The sequence below is a fragment of the Bubalus kerabau genome, chromosome 2 (assembly GCF_029407905.1).
Source record: "Bubalus kerabau isolate K-KA32 ecotype Philippines breed swamp buffalo chromosome 2, PCC_UOA_SB_1v2, whole genome shotgun sequence".
In the NCBI taxonomy this organism is placed as follows: domain Eukaryota; kingdom Metazoa; phylum Chordata; class Mammalia; order Artiodactyla; family Bovidae; genus Bubalus; species Bubalus kerabau.
This window is the reverse complement of record NC_073625.1, coordinates 137,394,566-137,408,229: the sequence shown is the minus strand read 5'-3', so window position 1 is coordinate 137,408,229 and position 13,664 is coordinate 137,394,566. Positions and strand designations below refer to the sequence as shown.

At 36.9% G+C, this 13,664-nt stretch overlaps 1 pseudogene; it reads right to left on the bottom strand.

Moving 5' to 3' along the window:
- Window positions 1-2,097: 2,097 nt before the first annotated feature.
- LOC129644484 (E3 ubiquitin-protein ligase RNF135-like) lies at window positions 2,098-2,811 on the bottom strand (annotated as a pseudogene).
- Window positions 2,812-13,664: the final 10,853 nt, after the last annotated feature.

Below are 13,664 nucleotides of genomic sequence, written 5' to 3'. Positions count from 1 at the left end.
AAGGCTATGGTTTTTCCTGTGGTCGTGTATGGATGTGAGAGTTGGACTGTGAAGAAGGCTGAGCGCTGAAGAATTGATGCCTTTGAACTGTGGTGTTGCAGAAGACTCTTGAGAGTCCCTTGGACTGCAAGGAGATCCAACCAGTCCATCCTGAAGGAGATCAGCCCTGGGATTTCTTTGGAAGGAATGATGCTAAAGCTGAAACTCCAGTCCTTTGGCCACCTCATGTGAAGAGTTGACTCATTGGAAAAGACTCTGATGCTGGGAGGGATTGGGGGCAAGAGGAGAAGGGGACGACAGAGGATGAGATGGCTGGATGGCCTCACTGACTCGATGGACGTGAGTCTGAGTGAACTCCGGGCGTTGGTGATGGACAGGGAGGCCTGGCGTGCTGCGATTCATGGGGTCTCAAAGAGTCGGACACGACTGAGCAACTAATCTGATCTGATGGAAGAATATTATACAGCTTCAGAGTAGGAAACATTTCTTTTAAAAACAAATGAACATGTTTACAAGTAAAAAGAAAATACTTTCATTGGTGTCAAAAAAAAAAAACTGGAAAGCAAGGCATCGCAAGAAAATTTTAAATGAAGTGAAAAACACAGAAAACATATTTACAACATATATGATATAGAAAAGCATTAGATATTGATTAATTATCATACCCACACATCAACAGGGAAAATACACTTTAAAAAATGCTCAGTGAGAAACAGGTAAGTCACAGAAGAGAAAAAGAGAACGTCAAACAAAGATAGACATACATATTTTCATATACAAGATACATATTGGAAAAGACCCTGATGCTGAGAAAAATTGAGGGCAGTAGGAGAAGGGGACAACAGAGGATTAGATTATTGAATGGCATCACCGACTTGATGGACATGGGTTTGCACAAACTCCAGGTATGCCGCTGTCCATGGGGAAGTGTGGTGTGCTGCAGTCCATGGGGTCTCAATGTGCTGGACACAACTTAGTGACTGAACAACAACATATATAAGATACATAGGTATACATGCAAAATAAGTCTAAAAATACATAATAGGCTATATACAAATCACAATAGCTGGCTAAAGGAGTATAAATGGAGCTCAATTTTATTTGCAGTCTTTTTTATTTGTTCAAGGGGATTGATAAGATCAAATTTAAATAGAAAAAGAGTGTTATTATTGTTAGTGGTGGGTGTATGAGTGTTTATTGTATAGATCCATATATCTTTTTTTTTTAATTAACACTTTCCTTAAAAGCTTCCCTGGTGGCTCAGACGGTAAAAGCATCTGTCTACAATGCGGGAGACCCAGGTTCAATCCCTGGGTTGGGAAGATCACCTGGAGAAGGAAATGGCAATCTACTCCAGTACTATTTCCTGGAAAATCCCATGGACAGAGGAGCCTGGTAGGCTACAGTCCATGGGGTCGCAAAGTCGGACACGACTGAGCGACTTCACTTAAAAGGAAAAATACTTGCTTTAAGACTACACTGCTAGTAAAAGAGATTGGCCTGGAATCCCAAATGATATTTTTCTGATTCTAAAATTGATGACCATCATGATGCTATACAATTTTGTTTCAAACTGTATTCTTTGCTACATTATATTCTAAAATAGTTGAAAATCTCCTATGTAATTGTGTCCTACTCTTTGATTATTTTGTATTTACCTGTCTTTGTAACTGCGAAAACTGACTTGTTCAAGTTCTTCAATTTAAACATTTGCTTTAGCAGATAGAAACAAACACATGAATGTATTTTCTAAAACTTTAATAAAGAAACTTCTAAAAGCTTCTATTTACAAGCAGACTGTGTGCTAAATCACTTTAGTCGTGCCCGACTCTCTGTGACCCCATGGACTATAGCCCTCCAGGCTCCTCTGTCCATGGGGTTTTCCAAGCAAGAATACTGGAGAGGGTTGCCATTTCCTCCTCCAGGGGAACCTCCCAACCACATCCCTTAATTCTCCTGCATTGGCAGACTGATTCTTTATCAATAGCTTCACTAGTGATAAAATGATTCTTTATCACTTTATCACAAGCTTCCCACCTGGGAAACTTGAAGGCTGAGAGACTGGGAAATCAATATGTTTTAACACCCAGGGAATGTTTACATGTTCTTTCGCCTTGTAGTCAGAGAATTTCCAGGGTATAAGTCATACAGGCAGAAGGCAAGGTGCAGAGGAAAAGAGACAGAGACTGGGCACTCATACAGAGGCTTCGCCCGATCAGCCACAGAATAAAAGGCAAGATTTCCCTCCTCAAGGTCTAGCCAGATGTCCACCACACTAGGTCTGTGTGAGTCGAGGACAGTTTCCTTGACTGCGCACCATGCAGAGAGCTGGCTGGTCCCTTTCCACTCTATACACCAGGAGTCTGTGGTCCTTCCTAGGATCTGGCTTTTCTTCATCCCTCCACAAGGTCACCCCAACTGTCCAGTGGCTACAATGCTGAGTGTCCACTTCCCAATACTGCTGCCCAGAAGAGAGGGCCTGGAAACATAAGGCTTGGCTGGAGGCAAACCTCTCAGGACTCCAGGGTCAGGCATGTGGGAAGTAAGATACAGTCACTGTCCAGTGATCTGTGGACACCTTCAGATTATAGGAGAGGTTCCCAAGGTCAAAGTTTGGACTGATGATGGTCTATCGAGCAGATGAGGAAACCTCTTGGGTGCAAGGTGGCTCTAGTCAGGCAGTGAGCATGAGGAAGAAGATGGAACTTCCAGGAGTTCAACCTGTGTTTGTTCTTCAAGGGCCCATTGCTGCGTGAAATTTTCTTGTAATTTTCCCTGGATCTCTTCTAGGTCATAGAGAATATCTTTCATTTTTTTGCTCAGGTGGGCATGAAGTCACTATTTGGGAGAAGCCAAGGAAAGTTCACACCATCCAACAAAGCTCCTTTGTCTGATTCAGATTCTGGGAGGTGTCTGATGAAATAATCATTTTATTTAATCTATAAGTATAAATTAAATGATTATTCCATTATTTAAAATACTTGAGCATTTAATGACATTTATTTCAACATGCCTTATACCTAACCCGGTTTCAGACAATAACTCTTGAATCTTGTTACCTGCATATTTTAACATTAGAGTTTGTTCATTGTTCTCTAACATACATTCTTATCTCTTTCTTTTAAAGAAAGGTCCCTCCAAGTTTTAGCTGGGCACATGGCCTACCAGTTGGGAACACAGTCTTTCAGACTCACACGCAGGCATGTTGACCTCTGGTCAAGCCCTGGCCAGTGGGGAAGAAATAACAACACTGATTATATATTCTGGGTGACAAACTCAGCAGAGAAGCTACTTGCCCTCATTCTCCCTTCACCTTCCACTGGCTAGAAATGATAATCACCATCCTTAATCCTGCTGCTGCTGCTGCTAAGTTGCTTCAGTCTGTCCGGCTCTATGCGACCCCATAGATGGCAGCCCACCAAGGTTTCCCTGTCCCTGGGGTTCTCCAGGCAAGAACACTGGAGTGGGTTGCCAGAAGCCATGTGTTAAAGTTTACAAAGCCTCCTCATCAGTACTGGACTGTTTTCATGAGAGAGAAATAAATTTCTTACTTACTTAAGTCATCATGTTTCTGTATCTCTTTGGGATACCACACTAACTTTAGCTTGTTCTCTATCTAAAATAATTAATATTAACCTGTATGTATCACAGAAGAATACATTTGTATTTAGAGAAATTGATGACTTTGTCCATGATCATAGACATAGAAAGTGGCAAAGGGATGTGTGAAGAGTGGGACTTCTGACTCCAAAGCCTGTGAATTCTATGCCTGATTCCCAGGCAGGGAAAGTCTGATCCAAGTGCCCCGTTCTCAAACGTGATTATAAATGCTGACCTCAGAGTTACTGTTGATTAAAGCTTAGGGTACATAGTAACACTAATTAGGGAATATTTGGCTCTTTCATATTTGTTTTAAAAAGTGGTAGATAATGTGCTAGGAAAGACACCTCTAGGGTCTAGTTTGGGGCTTTCATCTTGTTCACAGGGGATGAAGGTATTCTTCCTATTCATGCCACCACATCCACCCTGACAAGAAACATAAAATATTTTGTTCCCCTAATGGGAACTTAGTTCTTAGAAGTTACAGTTAAATCTCCTCACTCTCAGCCTATAGTCCATAAAGTATCACCAGAATGTTAGGAAAGAGACTGATAGAATCTATTTAATTTTCTCAGTAGCCTAATGAGAAGAGTGTCAGTGAAAGAGTTCAGCAGCCAATGTCCCAAAGAAGACTGACTATAAAATTCTTCCACATGGAGGTAGAAATACAATAAATTTAGACCAAGAAGTGCTATTTGGTTACAAAGCAGTGAATTGGAACCAAGGCAGCAATTCTCACTCAATCTAAAAAAGTATTTTGTTCTTGCAGCTGATTCAATTAAAATGAAGCACATGAAAACATCACATTCTCTTCTTCTTGGCACCAGAGTTGCAGGAAGACGAAAGAGATACTTAACACAGGCAATACTTCAGTCATAAAAACTAATCTGTTTTGTTTGTGATGTGTTCAGGGGAAAATTCAAACCCACCAAGTACATTACAGTGGCTCAAATGCACGGCGGATTAAAAAAGCACTATAAAAAAGGAGCTTTCATTGGAGATTTCCTCACTGTGAGAACCACGGTCATCAAATAAAGACAACAAATATCTGAGGGGAAGCCAAAGAGTGAAAAAGGAAAACTGAACAGTTCTCTTTGCCATTATATTTACAAGCAAAGAATGTGAGCAAAATAAAAACTAAATAAAAACTAATTTTAAAATTTAGTTTCTTTTTGAAAATTAGATCTTTTTTTAACATAAATGTGTGTGAATACATATATAAATGTGTGTGTGTGTGTGTGTGAGCGCTTAGTCACTCAATCATGTCTGACTCTTTGTATCCCCGCAGACTGCAGCCCTCCAGGCTCCTCTGTCCATGGAATTCTCCAGGCAAGAATACTGGAGTGGGTTGCCATTCCCTTTTCCAGGATATAGATGTGTATATGTATGTGTATAAATATATAGTAACATGTGTATATGTGTATAGATATACAGGTGTCTATTTATATCTATATGCATATGTACATACATGTGTATATAATATGCATGTGTTTGTCCGTTTGTATCTTTTTTTTTTTCTCTAAAATTCAGGATGGGGAACACATGTATGCCTGTGGCAGATTCATTTCGATATATGGCAGAACCAATACAATATTGCAAAATTTAAAAATAAAATAAAATTTAAAAAAAATTTTTAAATCTATCTGCCACAGGTATACATGTGTTCCCCATCCTGAACCCTCCTCCCTCCTCCCTCCCCATACCATCCCTCTGAGTCGTCCCAGTGCACCAGCCCCAAGCATCCAGTATCGTGCATCGAACCTGGACTGGCAACTCATTTCATATATGATATTATACATATTTCAATGCCATTCTCCCAAATCATCCCACCCTCTTCCTCTCCCACAGAGTCCAAAAGACTGTTCTATACATCAATGTCTCTTTTGCTGTCTCGTATACAGGGTTATTGTTACCATCTTTCTAAATTCCATATATATGTGTTAGTATACTGTATTGGTGGGTTTTTTTCTGGCTTATTTCACTCTGTATAATAGGCTCCAGTTACACACACAAATACATTTAAGGAAGTTGGAGGTTAAGTGGAAGTTCTTTTATTTGTTAGTCATAACGATAAAGGGAAAAGAAAACAGATTTTTCTTCTTAAATTGTTATGTTGAAAAATGATGTTTTTCAGATTCTCATTTAAAACAAAACTGTGAATTCATACTTATTCACTCAGTCATGGCATTCCCCGTATAAAGTTTTTAAATCCAAGTGAACCACAGAGCAACCCAAACATAGCTCTATCAGAGTACTGGAGCACTATATAAGAGAACAAATTCTTTATATGTTCCAAGCTTTGGCAGAAATCGAAATATTTCTCTAACATAGGATTTTGAAGTTAAGGAGAACTAATATGAAATAAATACTGTGGTCTCTTAATAGCTTTACTGAGGTATAATCAACATACAACTAATTGCATCTATTTAAAATGTGCAAAGTAAAATATGATGTACATTGTTGATGTTGTTTAATTGCTGAGTCATGGTTGACTTTTGTGACCCCATGGACTATAGCATGCCAGGCTCCTCTGTCCATGGGATTTCCCAGGCAGTAATACTGGGGATGTGTAGTAGAGGTAGTAGATGTATTAAACTTATTACTTTTTCAAAGATTTTTTAATTTTAACTTCCATATGAAGTTTAGAGTTAGCTTGTCAATTTAATGAAGATTAAATTGAATATACTCAGAATTTTAACAATATTGCATTCAACTTTTAGATAAATTTATAGAGAACTGACAAATTAGCAACATTGAATTTTGGGACCAAAAACACACATTCTCCATTTATTGTGGTCTTTTAAATTCAAAAATATTTTGTAGTTTTCAACGTAGAGCTTTTATAAGTTTTGGTTAAATTTATCCCTCAGTACTTGTTTTTTTATACTAGTGTAAATGGTAACTTCAAAACATTTTAATTTCTTGGGAATTTCCCTGGCAATCCAGTGTTTAAGGTTCTAATCTTCCACTGCAGGGGCCATAGGTTCAGCCCCTGGTCAGGGAACTATAAATAAACAAAACACAAAAAATTTAGTTTTGTTTTATTTTTTGCTACTATTGATTGTGTGTTGATCTTATATCCTATAACATTTTGCTAAACTCACTTAAATTCTTCTGCTTCTTTCCAGCTTCCATCATATTTGACACATATGATTGGCAATTTGCTAATAAATATAATTTTGTTTCTTCCTCTAAATCTCTATGCCTTTCATTACTTGCCTGGCATATTACATTGGTTAAAGCTTTCAATGCAATGTTGAATAGCAGTGTGAGAGCTGAAATCCTTGCTATTTTATTTTATTTTTACTTTACAGGGAAACATTCATTCTTTCAGTCTTAAATATTGGGCATAGTTTTTCATAAATTACTTTTACCAAGATAGGAAAGATCTCTTATATTTTTACTTTCCTGAAAACTTTAAATATGTTTCCTATATATTTGAAAATTTCATAAAACTTGTATTTTTTAATATGTTATGCAGTGAATTAGTACATTGATTTTGTAATATTTAGTCATGTGTTCCTAGGATAAATCCAGCTTATTCTCATCATGTATTATCTTTCTATGCATTATTGTGTTCAGTCTGTTAATATTTTGTTAAAATATTTTTTCATCTAGATTCATGATGGATATTGGTCAGTAGTTTTCTCCTAATATCCTCTTCTGGTTTTGGTATCAAAATAATACTAGACTCATAGAATGATATGAGAAGAATTTCCTCTTCTTCAACTTTCTGGGAGAGCTTATTCAATGGTAGTATTTGTTAATCTTTCCAAAAAGTCAGCCTTTGATTTCTGTTAATTTTCACTCTTTTTTCCCTCATTTTCTCTCTCCTTCTGATTTCTTTTTTTGTTTGTTTGTTTCTTTCTTCTGCTTCCCTTGGATTTTATTTGTTGTACTCTTTCTGATTGCTTAATGCTGAGGTATTCAATTTGAGACTTTCTTCTTTTCTAATATAGACATCTAGTGTTATATATTTCCCTTAAGTGCTATATTAGCTGCATTCTACAAATCTTGATACATTTAGTTTTTAATTTTTCTCAGTTCAATGTATTTTCTAATTTTTTCCCCTTAGAAGTATGTTATTTAGTTTCCAAATACTTGAGAATTTTCCAGATATATTTTTTGACTTCTAATTTCATCTCATTTTTTTCATTTTATTAAAGAAAATACATTCTATGACTTAAATACTTTTAAATGTGCTTATCTTCTTTTGTGAATTAAAAAAAAATGCTTTATGTTAGAAAATGATTCCTGCATATTTGAATTTTAGTATGTCATTGGGTGGAGGGTTCAAGAGCTATCTATCCATAGTGATTTCTTTTTTCTTTCTTTTATTTTTAGTGATTTTCTATTGACCAGTTCTACTAATCTGTGTTAAGAATTCTTTCCTCTTTTTTTTCTCTGGCTGCATGTAAGATTATATCTTAAAAGTTTGACTATAGTGTATCTTGGGCACTTTCATTTTTTTTTTTTTCTTGTGTTTTAGGGATCTGTGGTTGTATACTTTATATCAGGTTTGGGGAATTTTCAGTAAATATTTAAATATTTTTATGTACTACTTCTCATATTTAATGTCTCCAGTTACATATACATTAGCATGTTTGAAATATTCCCACAGTTCACTCTATTTTCTGTTTGTCTGTTTGGTTTTTTTACTATGTCACTGACAGGTAAATTTAGTCGTTGGCAAAGAGAAAGAGAGAATGGCTGCTAGTTGTGGAGAATAGGAGAGTCAAGGGCTTAATTTGAAAACAATAAGCTCAGAAAAAGCTCTTGCCTCTTGCTAGGGAGTGTCCTCTTGCTCCCTTCCTGCTGATAAAAACGTCTGAGGGGGTTAGAGGTGAAGATCCTCTGACTCTCAGGGAATCCTTTCCTCCACGTCTGTGTACTCGCAAAAGACAGGGATAGGACAAGAGGTCCTTCCTGAGGCCTGGCCAATCCTAAGGTTTAGAGATGTCTACCATACCCAAATGGAGAAGGAAATGGCAACCCATTCCAGTATTCTTGCCTGGAGAACTCCATGGACAGGAGTCTGGCAGGCTACAGTCCATGCGGTATAAAAGAGTTGGACACGACTGAGCAGCTAACACTGTACCCACCAACTCATTTTCTTATGCTATGTCTAACCTGCATTCATCCTATTCAGCATAATTTTTAAGAAATTATTATTGTCACTTTAAGAAGTTCTAACTGAGTCTATTTTTACAGCTTCAATTTGTTTACTTTTTGAATATATGGAATACAGTTATAACACATTTTTTCAATGTCCTTGTCTAATTCTAACATCTTTCAGATCAGATCAGTCGTTCAGTCGTGTCCGACTCTTTGAGACCCCATGAATTGCAGCACGCCAGGCCTCCCTGTCCATCACCAGTTCCCAGAGTTCAATCAGACTCACGTCCATCGAGTCAGTGATGCCATCCAGCCATCTCATCCTCTGTCGTCCCCTTCTCCTCCTGCCCCCAATCCCTCCCAGCATCAGAGTCTTTTCCAATGAGTCAACTCTTCACATGAGGTGGCCAAAGGACTGGAGTTTCAGCTTTAGCATCACTCCTTCCAAAGAAATCCCAGGGCTGATCTCCTTCAGAATGGACTCGTTCGATCTCCTTGCAGTCCAAGGGATTCTCAAGAGTCTTCTCCAACACCACAGTTCAAAAGCATCAATTCTTCGGCCCTCAGACTTCTTCACAGTCCAACTCTCACATTCATACACGACCACAGGAAAAACCATAGCCTTGACTAGATGAACCTTTGTTGGCAAAGTAATGTCTCTGCTTTTGAATATGCTATCTAGGTTGGTCATAACTTTCCTTCCAAGGAGTAAGTGTCTTTTAATTTCATGGTTGCAGTCACCATCTGCAGTGAGTGATTTTGGAGCCCAGAAAAATAAAGTCTGATACTGTTTCTACTGTTTCCCCATCTATTTCCCATGAAGTGGTGGGACCGGATGCCATGATCTTCGCTTTCTGAATGTTGAGCTTTAAGCCAACTTTTTCACTCTCCACTTTCACTTTCATCAAGAGGCTTTTGAGTTCCTCTTCACTTTCTGCCCTAAGGGTGGTGTCATCTGCATATCTGAGGTTACTGATATTTCTCCCAGCAATCTTGATTCCAGCTTGTGTTTCTTCCAGTCCAGCATTTCTCATGATGTACTCTGCATATAGGTTAAATAAACAGGGTGACAATATACAGCCTTGACGTACTCCTTTTCCTATTTGGAAAAAGGCTGTTGTTCCATGTCCAGTTCTAACTGTTGCTTCCTGACCTGGATACAAATTTCTCAAGAGGCAGATCAGGTGGCCTGGTATTCCCATCTCTTTTAGAATTTTCCACAGTTTACTGTGATCCACACAGTCAAAGGCTTTGGCATAGTCAATAAAGCAGAAATAGATGTTTTTCTGGAACTCTATTGCTTTTTCCATGATCCAGCGGGTGTTGGCAATTTGATCTCTGGTTCCTCTGCCTTTTCTAAAACCAGCTTGAAGTTCACAGTTCACATATTGCTGAAGCCTGGCTTGGAGAATTTTGAGCATGACTTTACTAGCGTGTGAGATGAGTGCAATTGTGCGGTAGTTTGAGCATTCTTTGGCATTGCCTTTCTTTGGGATTGCAATGAAAACTGATCTTTTCCAGTCCTGTGGCCACTGCTGAGTTTTCCAAATTTGCTGGCATATTGAGTGCAGCACTTTCACAGCATCATCTTTCAGGATTTGGAATAGCTCAACTGGAATTCCATCACCTCCACTAGCTTTGTTCATAGTGATGCTTCCTAAGGCCCACTTGACTTCACATTCCAGGATGTCTGGCTCTAGGTCAGTGATCACACCATCGTGATTATCTGGGTCGTGAAGATCTTTTTTGTACAGTTCTTCTGTGTATTCTTGCCACCTCTTCTTAATATCTTCTGCTTCTGTTAGGCCCATACCATTTCTGTCCTATATCAGTTTTCAAACAAAGGAATGATTATTCTCCTCCTTCTGAGTCATGTTTTACTGCTTCTTTGCATGCCTGATTTTCTTTCATTGGATGTACAAAACTGTGAACTTCACCTTGTTGGGTTCTGGCTGTTTTTGTATCTCTACTGTTCTTTTTTTAACTTTGTTCTGACATGTGGTTATGTGGATACAATCTGATGGGTTTGGATCTTGCTTTTATTTTTCATTTAGCTGATTAGAAGCAGAGGTCAGTCTAGGGCTAACTACCCTCCACTAGTGAGGTTAGGCATTCCTGGGTACTTTACTCAATGCTCCATATTTTAATAAGTTTTTCCAGTCTGACTGGTTGAAATAGGCACTGTTCTTGGTATTGTAAAATCCCGAACAATATTCTTTCTTATAATTTAGATGGTTCTTTTCCTAGCCTTAGCTAGTTTCCTCAAATGTATTCAGTAGTCATTACTCTACTGAGTACTTAAAGAAGATTCTATACAGAGACTGCCTCTTTGATACTTTGTTCTGAAAAATCTAGACATCATGATCTTCCTTGAAATTTTTGTTTGACATAGATCTAAGAAACTTACATGATACAGGACATGGGTTAAGTAACATAAATAAAATTATTTAGACATAACAAGAAGATTGGACTTTGTTATTCCTGAATCACTAAATTATTATGTATATTAGTGTTCATTATTGTTTAGCTGATTTTTTCCTAATTATCCAAACTCATAATCTGTTTTAGCACTAATTTTCTTTCTATATAACTTTTTCATTTACTTTGTTCATTTCTGCTCTCCAAACATGGCTGTTTCTTGATACATGGAAGAAAAAGTGTAATTTTTTTTGACCCTGTATATTAATTTCCCCCACACTGACTGCCAAAATATTTTCCATAGACTTCTGCCAGAAATACTACATTGATTAAATACTACAATGCCACTTCTGTGGATTGACAGACATACCTCTATATATTGAATTTATCCTATCATTTAATGAGAAACTTCTTGCTAACTAGGGGGTGTCAAATTGGTTTCAATCATGCTAAAGATGGGTAGATGTGAGACCAGTCTATAGTTCTATAGTTCAGTCTATAGAACTGGCTAAGAAAAGAGAAATTTCCTACTGAAACTATTTGGAGTGCCTTGGCATGATTTCAGTAAAAGTTATTCAGTAAAATAATCCCACATGTAGAAAGAATATGCTCAGGGGAAATTCTAAGTTATTAGCATAGGAATCAGGGCTGTCTCTGTGTCAAGCATTCCCTCTTCCTAGCAAAAATGGGGACAGAACACAGCAGCAACAAAGAAACAGTAACAACAGCGAAATCTGATTGTAAGAGAGATTGTGGGTATCCTTTAAAAGTGTTTTGTTTGTGTTTAAAATTCCAAGAAAATAGGGAACTCTTAAAAGATACACAGCAGAAATCAAATCATAAGGTGCTGAAAGACAATATGAGAACTATAAAAAATATATATGTTATACATTGAATATGGATTTTCAACACGTATTTTATGAAATCTGATAACAATGGAAATAAGAATAATTTCAGCTGAAGAGAGCAAGTGAAATGAATATAAATGGCATTTTTTCTTGACTGGTAAGTAGAGCTTTACATAATTCATCATGAAAGCCACTTTTATAATCCACATAAATGAGTTTCATGATGATGGCAAATCAGAGGTATGTGAGAAATATAATCTGAGTCAAAACAATTTTACCATTAATGTCTGGTTTAGTTTACTGATAACATAAATTTATTGTACTGTAGATTCAGAGAGATGAGGAACATATGCCATTCAATAAACATTATGAAGAATAAAAGAAAAACTAAGCTGGAAGTCACTGAAGAATAGTTCTTTGATTGTTTGCTTGGAGTAGGTATAAAACTCAGTGTAATGAATCTCATGAGGGCAGACAGAGAACATAAATGAAAAGGGATCATATTTTACCAAACAGCACCTTGGGAAGTTTCAACATGAGACTTTTTTTGGTTATAATAAGATTATCATTACTTTGAAAGTTTACAGTTTAGGACAGGCCAGTTGATACTGAGTTATGAAGAGAAAAGTGATGAGAGAATGCTAAAGAAATCAGGAGAGTGACAGCAATAATTGGATTGCCCTCATTGGCTATAAAATTAGAAGGTACTTTGAAAGCACAATAAACATAGGAATTATGTTTTGAGAAATTCTGGCTGGAAGTTAAAACACAAACCGAGTTAGGAAAAAAAAAAGAACTTGGGGTTGAAATTAGTAGGAACTGACCAATGTTTTCTGGCATGGTTTTTATTTTGTGTTATCAAGAATTTTCATTCACACCTTAATATTAAAGTTGATGACAGAGTTTTAATAAGCTCAAATTATATTGATCCTTAGTTTTGGTTCTTTTTATTAGTTTCTTAAATAGGAAGCAAAAGAACACAGGAGAGTAATTGAAGGATCTGCTTTATATAGTAAACATTTTAATATTGATAATTGCATTTTGAAAACTAAGGTAATCATTAATTGTCACATTTGAACCCAAGCTATTGCAATTTGCTAATTTGAATACTAGAATTACATTTTTATAATGAGTCTATATTGGTCTTCCATTTTTATTCATCATATCTTCTTAAATTGTAAGCAACTAATGATGGGGATAAAAAAATAGCATTTAACCTTGATTGAGCAATAAATGCTAACTCTTTCCTTATGTTCATAAACAGATGCTTTAGAAGGAGTAGCTTATCTCAATCATTTTTCCAGGGAAAGGGGACAACAAAAAAAGGAAGCTTCTTGAGAGAGGCATGCATCACCATCCTTGTAGATTACTAGCTAGCACATAACTTGAAGGTAGGGGTCAAGCCCTTAATTAAATAATTCAATAAATAGGCATTCTTCTAGACAATAATAGTATATCAGTAAAAGCATACAAAATCTCTGCATTTATGGGGCTTACATTCTACCTTGCAAAAAGATTGAATAAAAAAAATAAGAGCAATATATAGGGATGCATATAATAAGTTCTAAGGAGCAGAACAAAATTGAAAAGAGGGCGAGAAATTGTTGATGTGGGGACTTCCCTGGTGGTGCAGTAGATAAGTATCCACCTGCCCATGCAGGTGACACAAGTTTGATCCCTGAT